General features: G+C 31.5%; 1 long non-coding RNA gene across 26 annotated transcripts; it reads left to right on the plus strand.

Annotated features, from left to right (window-relative positions):
* The first annotated feature begins 10695 nt into the window (after positions 1 to 10695).
* On the plus strand, positions 10696 to 16908 carry LOC136227845 (uncharacterized). Of its 26 annotated transcripts, none has more exons than XR_010688272.1 (12): positions 10696 to 12606; positions 12686 to 12762; positions 12845 to 12947; positions 13068 to 13110; positions 13204 to 13280; positions 14016 to 14090; positions 14985 to 15061; positions 15223 to 15309; positions 15423 to 15511; positions 15769 to 15901; positions 16004 to 16518; positions 16680 to 16908. It is a non-coding gene; the product is annotated as an uncharacterized lncRNA (long non-coding RNA). The 26 variants fall into 26 exon arrangements; XR_010688282.1 differs by having other exon boundaries at positions 10696 to 11041; positions 11158 to 11198; positions 12447 to 12606; ... (1 more) ...; positions 13204 to 13254; positions 14016 to 15061; XR_010688289.1 differs by having other exon boundaries at positions 10696 to 11041; positions 11158 to 11198; positions 12488 to 12606; ... (1 more) ...; positions 13204 to 13254; positions 14016 to 15061.
* Positions 16909 to 18593: the final 1685 nt, after the last annotated feature.

The following is an 18593-nucleotide window of genomic DNA, read 5'->3' on the forward strand; positions in this document are numbered from 1 at the left end:
AAAGTTTAGCGGAGGTAGAGACGAGACCACTGACGTAGAAACCATACTACTATAAGGAATAGTTGTGAACGTTCGAAGGCGGTCTCCAATTTCAATCCCATATCGCGCCTCGATATCCAGAACACACATATCAAGGAAGGATGCTGGGGGCATATTTCCATCGATATTCATTGTGGGAACGGTCGTACCCGTGTGCCCAGCACTGGATGGTGTGATTACTGGCGACTCGATCCCTGAGGAGGGATTTAGTATTTCATCATTCAAGATGTTTCAATGTGACCGAAAAATCCTTTATTGGGTTAAGGATTCCACGTTCACCGCACCAATTGATAACACAAATGAAACTTCTGACCGGATCACGTCCCTGTGAGGCGCCGTTGGGATCGGCCGGGGACACTCCGATGCCAAAGTCAATAACAAATATGGTGAATAAACTGAATGGACAAAGCTTAGCGAAAAGTAAGTATGAGTGAATGTACCTTGATAGCCTAGACGTAGGCTATTTATAGTAGATAGATTTGTAACTTATAGGTAACTAGAGAGTCTCCATTAATGCTCATTTAATGGCGGTTACAAGTTACTCTTAACCTGGCGGGTTAAGACTATTAATGATTCATTTAATGATCATTATGGCCGAGTTGACGGTTAGCCGTTACTTAAGTAAGTGGAGAGATTCGCCTTAGAGATCCGCCAGCGGATCTCTTAGAGCTAACCCAGGGGGATCCACCGGGCGGTTTCCTATGCCACGTGGCATATTTGAGGCGATTATCTCTTTTGGTCCTTGCGATAATATCCCGATGTTATCATGTACCCATCAATTTCTTTAATAAATAATCACCGACCAATTCTTCGTCACTTGGAACAAATCGATAACCTGGAGGAAACTTTTTTATATTTTGCTTGTTGGAGATGAGAAATGGAACTTTCATTTGAATATATTGCGGAAATCTTACTTGTTTCCATACACTCTCGAGTGAATCGTCACATTTCCCCGCAATGGGAAGTTTTTATTTTCATTCCTAATCTATCCATCTGGTTTCTTTTTCAATCCAGGATTCAATTGTAGGTTTGTAAAGCGTTGCGGAAATCATACTTGTTTCCATACACTCTCGAGTGAATCGTCACATATCTCCGCAATTACAAGTTTTTATTTTCATTCCTAATTTATTCATCTGGCTTCTTTTTCAATCCAGGACTCAATAATAAGAAAATTGTAGGTTTTTAAAATGTTGCGGAAATCTTATTTGTTTCCATACACTCTCGAGTGAATCGTCATATATCCCCGCAATTACAAGTTTTTATTTTCATTCATAATTTATCCATCTGGTTGCTTTTTCAATCTAGGACTCAATAATATGAAAATTGTAGGTTTTTAAAACGTTGTGGAAATTTTACTTATTTGCATACGCTCTCGAGTGAATCGTCACATTTGGAAGTCTTTATTTTCATTCCTAATTTATCCATCTGGTTTCTTTTTCAATCCAGGACTCAATAATACGACCAAAATACATGATTTGTTTTTTTAATTTTCTCAATTTTTATTTTCTTTTTTGTGGGATTTTAAATTAACTAGCTTTTAATCCGTGCAATACACGAATTTTGCAATAAATGTATATTTTGTTTATTATAATGTTCTTTTTTTAAATAAATACATATAACTTGGAAAAGTAAAAAATTATTTAAAAATAAAACTTTCTTTAATTGATTTTTTTGTTTGAAATTGTTTCGATATTTATACTCAAAATCAAAACATATTGAAAAAGATAAATTGTTATTAAAATATAGAGGACACACTTAGAATAAAGGGGCCGAAATTGAAAAGGGTTTTCTTTTTCACGATATTTATAGAACTTAAATTTTGTTGTGGAAGTAACATAAGAATGATTTACTTAATAAAGTTTATATAGTATTTTCGATATTTTAGGAAATGTTGAAAAGAGGTATATATTTTTGTAGCTAAATCTCTTCTTCGCTCCTTTTAAACAAACCAATTGACCATCCATCTCAACCTCCATCACAATCTCCTTTTCCCTGTCTTTACGGTGCCAAGTTCCACCATTGCCCACTTTCCTCACAATTTTGGAACCACTACTACTATTTTTCTTGAGTAGAGTAGAAAACACATACAAGTCATTGTAGCCTCCATAAAAGGGGTTGGGCCCAAACCTTTGAAATACCTCCCACCATTCTTCCTCACCGTACAAATTGCAATAAGGAATTAACATATCTTCGACCGGAGAAATTGTACCCATTAATTTCTTTAATAAATAATCACCGACCAATTCTTCGTCACTTGGAACAAATCGATAACCTGGAGGAAACTTTTTTGTATTTTACTTGTTGGAGATGAGAAATGAAACTTTTATTTGAATATATATATAAGAAAATTGCAGGTTTTAAAACGTTGCGGAAATCTTACTTGTTTCCATACACTCTCGAGTGAATCGTCACATTTCCCTGCAATGAGAAGTTTTTATTTTCATTCCTAATCTATCCATCTGGTTTCTTTTTCAATCCAGGATTCAATTGTAGGTTTTTAAAGCGTTGCGAAAATCATACTTGTTTCCATACACTCTCGAGTGAATCGTCACATATCTCCGTAATTACAAGTTTTTATTTTCATTCCTAATTTATCTATCTGGTTTCTTTTTCAATCCAGGACTCAATAATAAGAAAATTGTAGGTTTTTAAAACGTTGCGGAAATCTTACTGGTTTCCATACACTCTCGAGTGAATCGTCACATATCCCCGCAGTTACAAGTTTTTATTTTCATTCCTAATTTATCCATTTGGTTGCTTTTTCAATCCAGGACTCAATAATATGAAAATTGTAGGTTTCTAAAATGTTGTGGAATATTTACTTGTTTGCATACACTCTCGAGTGAATCGTCACATATCCCCACATTTGGAAGTTTTTATTTTCATTCCTAATTTATCTATCTGGTTTCTTTTTCAATCCAGGACTCAATAATACGACCAAAATACATGATTTGTTTTTATAATTTTTTCAAATTTTATTTTCTTTTTTGTGGGATTTTAAATTAACTAGCTTTTAATCCGTGCAATACACGAATTTTGCAATAAATGTATATTTTTTTTATTATAAAGTTATTATTTTTAATAAATACATATAAATTGGAAACAGTAAAAAATTATTGAAAAATAAAACTTCCTTTAATTGATTTTTTTGTTTGGAATTGTTTCATATTTATACTCAAAATCAAAACATATTTAAAAAAAGATAGATTGTTATTAAAATATAGAGGACACACTTAGAATAATAGGGCCGCGATTGAAAAGGGTTTCCTTTTTCACGATATTTATATGTTGTGGAAGTAACATAATAATGATTTACTTAATAAAGTTTATATAGTATTCAATATTTTAGGAAATGCTGAAAAAAGGTATATATTTTTGTAGCTAAATCTCTTCTTCACTCCTTTTAAACAAACCAATTGACAATCCATCTCAACCTCCATCACAATCTCTTTTCCACTGTCTTTACGGTGCCAAGTTCCACCATTGCCCACTTTCCTCACAATTTTTGAACCACTACTACTATTTTTCTTGAGTAGAGTAAAAAAAGCACACAAGTCATTGTAGCCTCCATAAGAGGGGTTGGGGCCAAACCTTTGAAATACCTCCCACCATTCTTCCTCACCATACAAATTGCAATAAGGAATTAACATAACTTTGACTGGAGAAATTGTACCCATCAATTTCTTTAATAAATAATCACCGACCAATTCTTCATCACCGGGAACAAATCGATAACCTAGAGGAAACTTTTTTATATTTTACTTGTTGGAGATGAGAAATGGAACTTTCATTTGAATATATATATATATATATATAAAAGAAAATTGCAGGTTTTAAAATGTTGCGAAAATCTTACTTGTTTCCATAGACTCTCGAGTGAATCTTCACATTAACCCGCAATTGGAAGTTTTTATTTTCATTCTTAATCTGTCCATCTGGTTTCTTTTTCAATCCAGGATTCAATTGTAGGTTTTTAATACGTTGCGGAAATCATACTTGTTTCCATACACTCTCGAGTGAATCGTCACATATCTCCGCAATTGCAAGTTTTTATTTTCATTCCTAATTTATCCATCTGGTTTCTTTTTCAATCCAGGACTCGATAATAAGAAAATTGTAGGTTTTGAAAACGTTGCGGTAATCTTACTTGTTTCCATACACTCTCGAGTGAATCATCACATATCCCCGCAATTACAAGTTTTTATTTCATTCATAATTTATCCATCTGGTTGCTTTTTCAATCCGGGACGCAATAATATGAAAATTGTATGTTTTTAAAACGTTGTGGAAATTTTACTTGTTTGCATACACTCTCGAGCGAATCGTCACATTTGAAAGTTTTTATTTTCATTCCTAATTTATCCATCTAGTTTATTTTTCAATCCAGGACTCTATAATACGACCAAAATACATGATTTGTTTTTGTAATTTTCTCAATTTTTATTTTCTTTTTATTGTGGGATTTTAAATTAACTAGCTTTTAATCCGTGCAATATACGAATTTTGCAATAAATGTATATTTTGTTTACTATAATGTTATTTTTTTTTAATAAATACATATAACTAAATCTCTTCTTCACTCCTTTTAAACAAACCAATAGACCATCCATCTCAACCTCCGTCACAATATCCTTTCCCATGTCTTTACGGTGCCAAGTTCCACCATTGCCCACTTTCCTCACAATTTTTGAACCACTATTACTATTTTTCTTGAGTAGAGTAGAAAACACATACAAGTCATTGTAGCCTCCATAAGAGGGGTTGGGACCAAACCTTTGAAATACCTCCCACCATTCTTCCTCACCGTACAAATTGCAATAAGGAATTAACATATCTTCGACCGGAGAAATTGTACCCATTAATTTCTTTAATAAATAATCACCGACCAATTCTTCGTCACTTGGAACAAATCGATAACCTGGAGGAAACTTTTTTGTATTTTACTTGTTGGAGATGAGAAATGGAACTTTTATTTGAATATATATATATATATATATATATATATATATATATAAGAAAATTGCAGGTTTTAAAACGTTGCGGAAATCTTGTTTCCATACACTCTCGAGTGAATCGTCACATTTCCCCGCAATGAGAAGTTTTTATTTTCATTCATAATCTATCCATCTAGTTTCTTATTCAATCCAGGATTCAATTGTAGGTTTTTAAAGCGTTACAGAAATCATATTTGTTTCCATACACTCTCGAGTGAATCGTCACATTTCCCCACAATGGAAAGTTTTTATTTTCATTCCTAATATATCCATCTGGTTTCTTTTTCAATCAAGAATACAATTGTAGGTTTTTAAAGCGTTGCGGAAATCATACTTGTTTCCATATACTCTCGAGTGAATCATCACATATCTCTGCAATTACAAGTTTTTATTTTCATTCCTAATTAATCCATCTGGTTTCTTTTTCAATCCAAGACTCAATAATACGACCAAAATACATGATTTGTTTTTGTAATTTTCACAATTTTTATTTTCTTTTTTGTGTGATTTTAAATTAACTAGCTTTTAATCCATGCAATACACGAATTTCGCAATAAATGTATATTTTGTTTATTATAATGTTATTTTTTTTAATAAATACATATAACTTGGAAACAACAAAAAATTATTTAAAAATAAAACTTTCTTTAATTGATTTTTTTGTTTGAAATTTATTCGATATTTATACTCAAAATCAAAACATATTAAAAAAAATAAATTGTTATTAAAATATAGAGGATACACTTAGAATAAAGGGGCCGAGATTGAAAAGAGTTTTCTTTTTCACGATATTTATAGAACTTAAATTTTGTTGTGGAAGTAACATAAGAATGATTTACTTAATAAAGTTTATATAGTATTCGATATTTTAGGAAATGTTGAAAAAAGGTAGATATTTTTGTAGCTAAATCTCGTCTTCACTCCTTTTTAACAAACCAATTGACCATCCATCTCAACCTCCATCACAATCTCCTTTCCCCTGTCTTTACGGTGCCAAGTTCCACCATTGCCCACTTTCCTCACAATTTTTGAACTACTACTACTATTTTTCTTGAGTAGAGTAAGAAAAAACATACAAGTCATTGTAGCCTCCATAAGAGGGTTTGGGGCCAAACCTTTGAAATACCTCCCACCATTCTTCCTCACCGTACAAATTGCAATAAGGAATTAACATATCTTCGACTGGAGAAATTGTACCCATTAATTTCTTTAATAAATAATCACCGACCAATTCTTCGTCACTTGGAACAAATCGATAACCTGGAGGAAACTTTTTTGTATTTTACTTGTTGGAGATGAGAAATGGAACTTTCATTTGAATATATATATATATATATACATAAGAAAATTGCAGGTTTTAAAACGTTGCGGAATCTTACTTGTTTCCATATACTGTCGAGTGAATCGTCACATTTCCCCGCAATGGGAAGGTTTTATTTTCATTCCTAATCTATCCATCTGGTTTCTTTTTCAATCCAGGATTCAATTGTAGGTTTTTAAAGCGTTGCGAAAATCATACTTGTTTCCATACACTCTCGAGTGAATCGTAACATATCTCCGCAATTACAAGTTTTTATTTTCATTTCTAATTTATCCATCTGGTTTATTTTTCAATCCAGGACTCAATAATAAGAAAATTGTAGGTTTTTAAAACGTTGCGGAAATCTTACTTGTTTCCATACACTCTCGAGTGAATCGTCACATATCCCCGCAATTACAAGGTTTTATTTTCATTCCTAATTTATCCATCTGGTTGCTTTTTCAATCCAGGACTCAATAATATGAAAATTGTAGGTTTTTAAAACGTTGTGGAAATTTTACATGTTTGCATACACTCTCGAGTGAATCGTCACATTTGGAAGTTCTTATTTTGATTCATAATTTATCCATCTGGATTCTTTTTCAATCCAGGACTCAATAATACGACCAAAATACATGATTTGTTTTTCTAATTTTCTCAATTTTTTTAGTGGGATTTTAAATTAACTAGCTTTTAATCCGTACAATACACGAATTTTGCAATAAATGTATATTTTGTTTATTATAATGTTATTTTTTTAATAAATACATATAGCTTGGAAACAGTAAAAATTTATTTAAAAATAAAACTTTCTTTAATTGATTTTTTTGTTTGAAATTTATTCGATATTTATACTCAAAATCAAAACATATTGAAAAAGATAAATTGTTATTAAAATATAGAGGACACACTTAGAATAAAAGGGCCGAGATTGAAAAAGGGTTTTCTTTTTCACGATATTTATAGAACTTAAATTTTGTTGTGGAAGTAACATAAGAATGATTTACTTAATAAAGTTTATATAGAATTCCGGAGAACCCTTTTTAAGGTGAGGACACTTCCTTAGGTGAGAACCACTCAAAACTACGTCGTTTTGAGTAGAAAAATTAAAAAAAACGGAATGCTGCTGATAGGGTTTGAACACTAGCCACTTCACACATACTTCATGCTACTTACCACTGAGCTAATTATTTCCCTTATTTATTATTGAGCGCGCTGATTAATATACCATTATCCATGTAGCTTCTATTGTTTAATATTTGACACATGCACTTATTAATATCGATTAAATATGCATAATAATAAATTATGAATAGAAAAAAAAATGTGCATAATAATGAATTATTAATAGAACAAAAAATCCAAAAACATGCTCCAATTTTTTATTTATTTAACTCCTCTATATTTTTTGTAATTTATGTTTTTAAATGTTAAGGACGATGTTCTAAATATTGTTACATACGTTCTAACCTTTATAATTTGTGTTCTAAAAATTAAGTATAATGTTTTAAAAAAATCAATAAATATATGGACCATTTTTACATTTGTTCCATAATATAATATATAACTCATATTCTAAATAACATAACGTATGTTCTAAAGTTTATAGTTTGTGTTCTAAAAATTAAGTATAATGTTCTAAAAAAATCAGTAGATATCTGGATCATTTTTGCATTTGTTCTATAATATAATTTATAACTAATGTTCGAAAAAACATGACGCATGTTCTAAAAAATATAACGTATGTTATAAACTTCATAGTTCGTGTTTTAAAAGTTAAAATATATGTTCTAACGTATGTTTGAAAAAATATATTTTCTTATATAAATAAAATATTAACATGAAATTTTATTAAAATATATAATATATTTTTACTTAAAAAATATTATATGGACCATTTTTGCATTTGTTCTATAATATAATTTATAACTCATATTCTAAATAACATAGCGTATGTTCTAAAGTTTATAGTTTGTGTTCTAAAAATTAAGTATAATGTTCTAAAAAAAATTAGTAGATATCTGGATCATTTTTGCATTTGTTCTATAATATAATTTATAACTCATGTTCGAAAAAACATAACGCATGTTCTAAAAAACATAACGTATGTTCTAAAAAATATGTCGTATGTTCTAAACTTCATAGTTCATGTTTTAAAAGTTAAAATATATGTTCTAACGTATGTTTAAAAAAATATATTTTCTTATATAAATAAAATATTAATATTAAATTTTATTAAAATATATAATATATTTTTATTTAAAAAATATAGTATTGGATTTTTTTTAGCATCAGATGCACTTAATAATATATAAATAAGAATTGTATAACGAACAAACTAAAGCAAATGTATTTTTATTTAAAAATTATAGTATTAGATTTTTTTTTAGCATCAAAAGCACTTAATAATATATAAATAAAAGAATTGTATAATGAACAAAGTAAAGCAAGTGTATTTTTATTTAAAAAATATAGTATTGGATTTTTTTTAGTATCAGAGCCACTTAATAATATAAATAAATGAATTATACAATGAACAAACTAAATAAGTGGCCCAATGGTAGATGGTGTGCGCATGTCTTTCTTTCTATGCCCTAGTCCCAGTTTCGAATCCCTCCACCCTAATTTTCTTATTTAATCTTTAATTAAAAGCACCAAAACTACGTCGTTTCATCTAGTTCTCACCTATCAAAGTGTCTTCATCTAAGGGAGAGTTCTCACTTGATCCCTCCCCTATATATATATAAAGTTGCGGAAATCTAACTTGTTTCCATACACTCTCGAGTGAATCGTCACATTTCCCCGCAATGAGAAGTTTCTGGTTTCTTTTTCAATCCAGGATTCAATTATAGGTTTTTAAAGCGTTGCGGAAATCATACTTGTTTCCATACACTCTCGAGTGAATCGTCACATATCTCCGCAATTACAAGTTTTTATTTTCATTCCTAATTTATCCATCTGGTTTCTTTTTCAATCCAAGACTCAATAATAAGAAAATTGTAGGTTTTTAAAACGTTGCAGAAATCTTACTTGTTTCCATATACTCTCGAGTGAATCGTCTCATATCCCCGTAATTACAAGTTTTTATTTTCATTCCTAATTTATCCATTTGGTTGCTTTTTCAATCCAGGACTCAATAATATGAAAATTGTAGGTTTTTAAAACGTTGTGGAAATTTTATTTGTTTGCATACACTCTCGAGTGAATCGTCACATATCACCATATTTGGAAGTTTTTATTTTCATTCCTAATTTATCAATCTGGTTACTTTTTCAATCCAGGACACAATAATACGACCAAAATACATGATTTGTTTTTGTAATTTTCTCAATTTTTATTTTCTTTTTTGTGGGATTTTAAATTAACTAGCTTTTAATCCGTGCAATACACGAATTTTGCAATAAATGTATATTTTGTTTATTATAATGTTATTTTTTTAATAAATACATATAACTTGGAAACAGTAAAAAATTATTTAAAAATAAAACTTTCTTTAATTGATTTTTTTGTTTGAAATTGTTTCGAATATTTATACTTAAAATCAAAACATATTGAAAAAGATAAATTGTTATTAAAATATAGAGGACACACTTAGAATAAAAGGGGCCGAGATTGAAAAGGGTTTTCTTTTTCACGATATTTATAGAACTTAAATTTTGTTGTGGAAGTAACATAAGAATGATTTACTTAATAAAGTTTATATAGTATTCGATATTTTAGGAAATGTTGAAAAAAGGTATTTTAGAAATCCTGATTTTGATTTTGATGTTACGGTATTTAGAATATAATCCATGTTCAATGTTTTTGAAATAAGAGAATTTTTCTAATGTTTAGGAGGTAACTCCAACATAGAATAACAAAAAAAAAACTTTAAAATTAATAGAGGCTTACACATTGCTCCACCTAGGTGTCCAATGTCAACAGAAACTGAATCTAAATGAATTACCATAAGAATGGTTTTTTTTTATCGTTAAAAGACCCTTTTGGACTTTTGTTTTTTTTATTACGTTAAAAACTCTTATTTTTTAAATTTAAAACCCTCTAAACTCTTTAAATTTAAATTACAAAATTTCTAAATTGCCCTACAAACTTCAAAAACAATATGGAATTGTATCATATCTCTAAAATTCATTCACACGTTTCTCTAATGGGATACACATATTCTAATGAGATAAAAAAATACTATATGATATATATATATATGGATTTCAATGTTGTTTTAATCTATTAATCTATCTATATACTATTAAAGCAGGAACCTTACTTGCCAGGTGTCAAGCTAATACAAGCTTAACGGATGTGTCAATTTCACATGAAACTTCAATTTTATTTTACATCTAATCGTTTCAACGTAATACCTAATTTGTTATTCAACTGCTCCCTCTCCACTCTCTGAATCTCGCCTTTTGATGAGCTCCCACTCTCTCAAAAATCCAACTACATTTAAGGAAAAATCCACTCTCATGATTCACTTAACTGTTCCATAACCCCTCTATTCGACTCCGTGGACGCCTTTCTCTTCGATTGCGATGGTTACTCTTTACTCACTCGACATGGATTGGAAATTTTCTGAAGAATCTCTTTGTCAAACACATTTCTGAAGAATTTTCACTGCTTTTGCATTTGACTTTTTGCCTCAGTCGGTTTGACAAATTTCCAGTGCTCGAATGTGATGTCCTCATTTCATCAACTTTTGCTTTAGTTATAGGTTATTCGATTATATAAATTGCCCTTCCTTGCAAATTTCTATCTGCGATGTGGGGTTTCCTATATGTCTTTTCTCCTATTATGCTTGATCCTTGATCCTTGATGCTTTGTTATTAGGTGATACTTTCAAATTGTACAGCGGCATAAGGTGACATAAGGTAGGCAGTGCTATTGAACTCTTTGGTTTAATCTCATCTTGGTTTTCCATACCACATTGTACAAGTGAGAATTATCATTCATTTTTTTTACTGCAATTTACCTTTTTCTTCCATATTGATGAGAACTATGATAATGAATGCCAATTAAATTAGAGGTTCTTTTATTATCTTGATAAGAATAAAGTATAAGGAAAGTCATGAGAATATCTTCTGTCTTCTCGAGTTGCAAAATTACACTGATTTTTTTTTTTGGAAGTCTACTTCACTACCTTTTCAGTAGTTAAAATGTTTAGTACCTTATTTAGTTTCTTTGGGATTGTAATTTGAAGATTAAGGTGATCTACTTTGCAATTGTTTCATGAGATTCTTAACTCTGCATCATGAACACTATTTTTTTATTCAGATGAAACCGTAATGTTGCAAGTTCCAGAACCGAAGCTTTAATTAAACCAGAATCCATTTTTTATTTGTCAGTTTGCATAACTAGGTACTCGCGTTATAAGTTGAATAATCTTCCTATTTATAGCTATTTTGTTGATTTCCATTTTGCAAAGATTATAAACACAAATCAGCTAATGGGAGTCAGAAAAATTATTTAATTATTGCAGGTAGAGAAGACAAGACAATTTAATTAACCTAAAAATACTTTGAGTTGTCATTGGTATATTTACTGTTATTCAATGAGTTTACTGAAGTGTTGAAATCTTTTTTAGTGTTATTCTGCACTTAATTCATTTCGTTTATCACCACATTATCTCAAAATTTTCAGCCTACGCTAATTTCGCCCCTTTCCCCTGTTTTTTTTGTGTGTGAATGTCGCTGATCTGTTTGCTATATAATTATCATCTACATTTGCAGTTAGTTTTAGGTTTGCTGTATAATTATCATCTTCCTGGAATTTATCTGCAACTCTTGGAGAGCTAAAATTTCTAATGTCCATTTTGTAATGAATTTTGTGGATTATTCACTTTTTGTTCCATTTTTTGCTCTTTTGATTAAAGCGACCCTGTTGATATTGTTGAAAGGTTGTATAGTTTGAGAGTAAACCATGTCTAATTTGGTTTTGCATTTTAATTTCTGGAGCTCAAGCTTATTTTAATTTCTCTACAGTTTCTTGCCTTGCCGTTTTAGGACAATCAGAAGTTAAATGAGCCAATGAGTAAAGGGAAATAAAGTCACGAAGATATGGAAATTGGGAGTTAAAGGATTTATATTTGTGCTTAATTAATTCAAAATTTGTGCTGGCAGAAATTTGATGGCGTACTTGCTGTCTTGCTGATTGATGACAGATGAATGTGGATTGCTATTATATTGAACATTTTATTCATCAGGAGTCTACAGATGCGAAAGACACCAGATTTATGAGAATCCCTCCTTCAATCGCTAATTTCCTTGCTTATAGATAAATGTAATTTCTTTATCTTATTGCTGCTTATTTAGTGTTTCTGTTGCTGATTAAAATTTGATTGTTCATAAATGTTATGAAGGTGTTGCATATGTCCATGGAGCAAGCCTGGGATTTCTTTATCTCGGCAAACTCCAGCTATATCGAGAATCAATTGTGGTAATGTGATGGCTAGATTTACTTTTTTCCCTCATCCTCTATCGGTTTCTAACTCGGTGATATTTTTCTCATTTCCCTACAGAGGGTATTCTGTTTCAGGACGAATGACCTTTTGCTTCTCTTCTTCTCTCTATCCGGATGCTGTGGTGGTAGCACTATTAGGTCCGAGCACATGAAAATTAAAGGTAATACTCAAGTTCCTTTTGATTTCTTACTATTTCATTTGTCATTCTTCTGTATTTCAGACAAGTTTGATCTTTTTATGTTTCAACCCTTTTATTTTTTTTATTCACTTTGATCAATAGACTAAGAAGACACATAGGAGTGGAAGCCCGAGGGGCTCTCCAGGTTTTATTTCGTTTGCCAGGTTTAAATTAATTGATTGGTTATGAAACCTTAAGTTTTTATTTTGCTTATTTACAATTGTATTTTGTGATACAGCTAAGGGATAGCTACCTGGAAAGGTCCCAAAGCATTTGTCTCTGTACAAATGTGAGTTTGCATCCGATCTCTCATTGGTACTCTCTATTTTACATCTCTCTTTATTCACAATTGAATCTGCTAATTTAAGATTAGGATTCACAATTGAATCTACCCAAAGCTTTAGGTAATTAAATGTTGAGATCTGATGTGTTCTTTTTAATTTTGATATATATTTTGTGTTTGACCCTCTCTGTTTGTGGCATCTTCTTTAAGTTGCTGAACATGTTAATTTGAGGAGTTCGTCTAATTAAAGAAGTTCAAGTAATCTTTTAATGTTATCTGAGAATAACTCGAAATAATTTACTATATGATTTTATACAATTATGATGAATTGTTTATAGGTTTTGTCTATGTAGAAAGTTTTAGTTTTTTCACAGTTTTGGCTTTTTAGGAAGCTTCATTTGTTTGTCTCTCTCCCTACTGTTTCTCTTCAGTTCGGCTGTTAGAATAGCAACGACATGCTCATCATTATTTCCTTGGTTAATGTTTCCTATCAGTATCTGTAGATGGTAAGGCATATTACTTAGCAACAAACCATGATGTTGTTAACAGCAAAAAGCTCTTCTTCGGCCTGTCAAATCTAGCAAGTCAATTGGCAAATACTGCCCCAACAGCCATGAACAGGAAATCTATCTAGAGTTTCAATAATCTTAACAATGTTTATGACACCAAATAATCTATGAGAGTTTTGGAACATTTTAGGTTGGTCATGAGGAAAATAAAGAGGTAATGGACAGTCCGATTAACACTTTTGTCTTTGAAATTTGCAGGTTGCACAGGCTTGGGAAGTGCCACACTTGGGTCATATCTCAAGCATCAAAATAAGGAGACAAACAAGCCACTAGGTAAAAGTAGTATGAGATTTGAGAAGATCTAGAGTTTGTTCTCTTTTGTTCTCTGGTACACTATATGGCTTAAAGACCTTTTCCAGTTAGCGGAAACTATCATGCTCTTACTGGTATGTGTAATTATTAAAAATGATCTAGCAAATGAAGCAAAGGCCAATGATCAGATTTGATGCCTTCAAGACCATTTCCTTATGCACATATTCTTAAGAATTTTGTGCTTTATTCAAATTTCCTATAACTTTTAATCACTACAAGAAAACACAGCATCACCGCAGATTTTACCGATAAAAATATTTGTGTCGGAAATATAAAGGATTACCGATGAATGACCGACCGATTGCTGCCATCGGTGATCACCTACCCATTTACCAACCCAATCCTAAAACTTATCGGTGAATAGTTTGCTGTTATATGTGTACATATTTCACCTACACATTGATTTTACTCACCGGCGAAATTGAGTCGGTAAATAAAATAACACTAAAAATAATTTATTTTATTTTTTCATAAAAAATACTAGTTTATTTATTTTGGATAGATAATAATCCGCTTAAACTAACTAACAAGTTTGAGAACCTACCCAAGTAAAACCCTAAAATGAATCGCCATCCTCTCCTCTCTCGGTTTGCTCTCTACCAATCTCACCTCCCCAACCCACCATCACTGATGCCGACAACCACCATCCCCGGTGTTGCGCCTCTAATATCACCTCCCCAACCACTTTTGTGCTTTACAAACCCTAGTAAGCTAATATCTCCCCCTTTCTTTAGAAACCCGTAGATCCACAAACCCCTCAAAGTCTCTCGCACCTTCAAGCGAAATTTTTCCCCTTTTCCGCTGCCTCCACTCCCCCTTATTATTTCTCTCCTCTTCCTTTTATTTTCTGTTCAGATTTGGAGACTACAGACCACATTGCAGTTCCATTGTCTTTTCTGTAGCGCCTTCCATTCTTGCAGTCTCACCACCAGGTAGAATTCATTTCATCGCTTTATGTTTTAATTGGGTTTATTGAGTTAGGGTTCTAGATTATTACTAAACTATCTCAGTTCGATGCATATCTGCCACTGGTGATTCTGCTTCACTTTCTGTGTCTGTTAACTCTGATTTTGATGCTAAGGTCTTTATTTAGGCATAATTTTACCCGAAGCAAGAATTATAATCAGAGGCTTTGGCCATAAAGAAGATACTTTAGAGATTATGAGTCAAGATTTTACAAGTACTTCCTAATTCTTATCTTTTAACTTTAATTTGTTGGACTTTAATTTCAATATTCTGCTTTGTTCCTTCAAAAGTTGAATTTTTTTATTTGTTTGTGTTGGGGATTAGCAGGTGAGATTAAGACTGTTACCAAAATATTTAATGTTCTTTATGGCAGCGTTTGGAAGAGATGAAAGTTGAAGAAGTTCTGGTTGAGGAAGGTACAAACAATTTGAATTGTGAACAAAGGTGTTGTGATTTCTCCTGCTTTGGGAGTTGTAGTGGATTAGATGTTGAATTTTGAGCAAATTTTTAATGTGCAAATCATTGATACCACTTGCCCTTGTGTATTTAAGGTAGCTATCTATAGATTCTATATATAGAACATCAGCTATTTTATTTGATTATTGCTTGTATAAGTTTGACCTTTTATACATGTTGTGTATGTTGATGATATGGAGCTTTTAAAACTATGAAGGTCGGGGAATACTGTTGAGAAGCACAAGAAGGGAGAATACACTTCAATAATTCATGGTAAATATACTCACGAGGAAACTATAGCTAGTGCTTCTTTTGCAGAGAAGTATATCATTGTGAAGGATATGAAAGAGGTATGTTCTAAAGCTTTATGTCTTATGCTTTCTTCTTTGGATATTTGAAGAATTTATTCTTCCAAAAAAACACAAGAATATAACGAGTGACTATTTGTGCAGGAGATGTATATTTTTTATTACGTTCTAGGTGGTAAACTTAATGGATCTAGCTTAACCGAAGATGAGTTTCTTGATGTAAAGCGTTTCTTTCAAATTGATTTTAAGTAAGAAATTCGGTTCAATCTCTGTTTTCATCATCATAGACGTCAAGGTACTGTGGCGAAGACAATAATTTGAGCCAGACGAAAACATTCCTCCAAGTCTTAGCATGACATGGCAGTTCCAGCAATCGATGTTGGGCCACCAGCAACCAAATCTGCAGGCCCACCTTTCATTGCTCTGTCTTCAACCGATTCTAACTGCAACTTGGTGTTTATTGAGATGGGAATGAGATTTATTTGATGTATGTTGTTATTTTGGTTTAAGTGATTTTGAGACCAGTATGGATTTAATGCCCAGCCTAACGAACTCGACACTTGAAGAAGAGACCTATTGAGTTCCGCTATGATGAAGTTCAGTTCTTCCCGAGTACCCCAATTGATGCTGAGAATTCTCCAAGTGTGGTTGCCATGAATGTAGGTTTTTAGCTTTCTCACTGTTTATACTTTTTTTAATTAGGAACAGGTTTGATCATCGCAATGGTTTTACAGTGAATTTTTTGTGTCTTTTATTGTACTGATTATGAGATTTTTTTATTTTTCATTTTTAATGAATTTAATATTCTGTTTTGAATCAGGAAAACCAGGTCATGGCATTGAAGGAGAAGGGAATAGCTTCGGAATTTCTTTCCTCAACCCAAACTTCAAATGTCAATAATAAAGTGAGTTGTTGAAGTTTATTAATCATCTTTTTGTATGTATTATTTGACTGGAAATTTTGTCCTTATGTATATAGACCTTAACATTCATGAAAGGATTTGTTACTAAATAAGTAATATGTTGTAATTTGTCCTTATGTGTTTGACTTCCCAGCAACATGATGTTTACTCTGAATTTTACTATGTCCAAGTTCTTTTGTACTATTAAAATATTCAAATCTTTTTGTTGGTGAATTTATTTATAAATTACTAGATCGACAAAAGATTTGGATTTTGGAAAACCTTCTGTTAGGCTGTTGATGTAACTCCAGAATTGGTTGTAACAACTGGATTTACTTTAAAGCTATTAAGCTATCAAGGCCAAGTTTTTTTTTAACACAGATAGTTTCCTTTGATGGCTCCAAAATAAAATGGGAACAAAAGAGAAGAACATCTCTGATTGCTATGATTTTCAATGCAAGAAAAGGGAACATGAGAGGTCAAAGACCTCTGACTTTGCTTCAGACAGCTGATCTAACATGTTGACTGCCTAGTTGTTGGGACATGACATTATTAAATAACTATAAGTGCAGGCACAAGGACCTAAAGTTTGGGGCTCAGTGGCTCTTATGCCTAGACTAGATGATTCACTTTGGGATATAGCATTTATTTTCTGTCCGTTCTCAAATTTAGGAACCAAATGGTGCACCTAATGTGTAAATCATTAGATTCACATTAGATATATGATTTCATTCTGGGTAAAATGTTAAGTTTCATGATTTTATTCTCGACAAAAAATTTAGTTTCATGGTTTGCTCAGAAGCTTCTTTGGTGATAACATGATAATATGACTTAATAGTATGTCAAATTTATTAAGTATATATATGCTATATGTTGAGCTAGTGATATTAGTTGGTATTGTCTGGTATGCTTATGACAGGTACATCTTAAAATTCGAGCTTATGACGTGCTATAAATATTAGAATGTGTTAAAAATTTCAATGACTATGAATTAGGATTGAAATTAGCTATTGTAAGACTAGTTACTTTAGCTTAAATGTGTATACTCAAATTTTGAGAACTGGGGTTATACCCAGTTTCTTTGACATTTAATAGTTCTATTAATATTTTCTGGAAATAAAAACAGGATGGTTCATGAGGCTGTTGGGTTTTTTTTATAAGATAACATTTGCATTTGGTATGTATCCTTATGTATTCATATATACCTCATTGTTTTGAAGGGAATGTTTTTCATACCATATAATTTGAATTGAATTTGGTATGGTATGGCATGCTATGTTTTTCATTGTTGCGTAACTCTCACAATTATTGTTTTTATGTTTTTTTAACTATAAAATGATTGATTGTTTAGTGTTGTTTGTGGAGATAAATGTTTTTTAGAACTCTTTTGATATTTGTATAGAATTATTGTAATATATGAGTTCCCTTCAATCCAAATAAAGTACCTAAAAGAAAATATAAAAATGATTGCAAAAAATAAATTGGCAATTAATTTAAATAAATATGGAAAACTAGATCACCGACACACATAGGTCTGTGATGGTGTCGGTAAGATCGATAAAAATCACCAACTAAAATGGGTTGGTAACACCTACACATATCACCGACACTAAATGTGTCGGTGATATCTCCGACCCAGGCAAAAATATGTCGCAACCGATTACCTAGGAGGTCAACGCCGACACATCTGATTCTGTCGGTCTTCCGTCGGTGATGATGATCACCGACACATTTTTGGTTATCACCGACGGATTTTTCCGTCGGTGATAGCGTTTTTTTCTTGTAGTGAATGTCAATCTCTGCAGTTATTTTTTTTTAATTACATAGTCTGCT

The sequence above is a fragment of the Euphorbia lathyris genome, chromosome 4 (assembly GCF_963576675.1).
Source record: "Euphorbia lathyris chromosome 4, ddEupLath1.1, whole genome shotgun sequence".
Taxonomy (NCBI): Eukaryota; Viridiplantae; Streptophyta; class Magnoliopsida; order Malpighiales; family Euphorbiaceae; genus Euphorbia; species Euphorbia lathyris.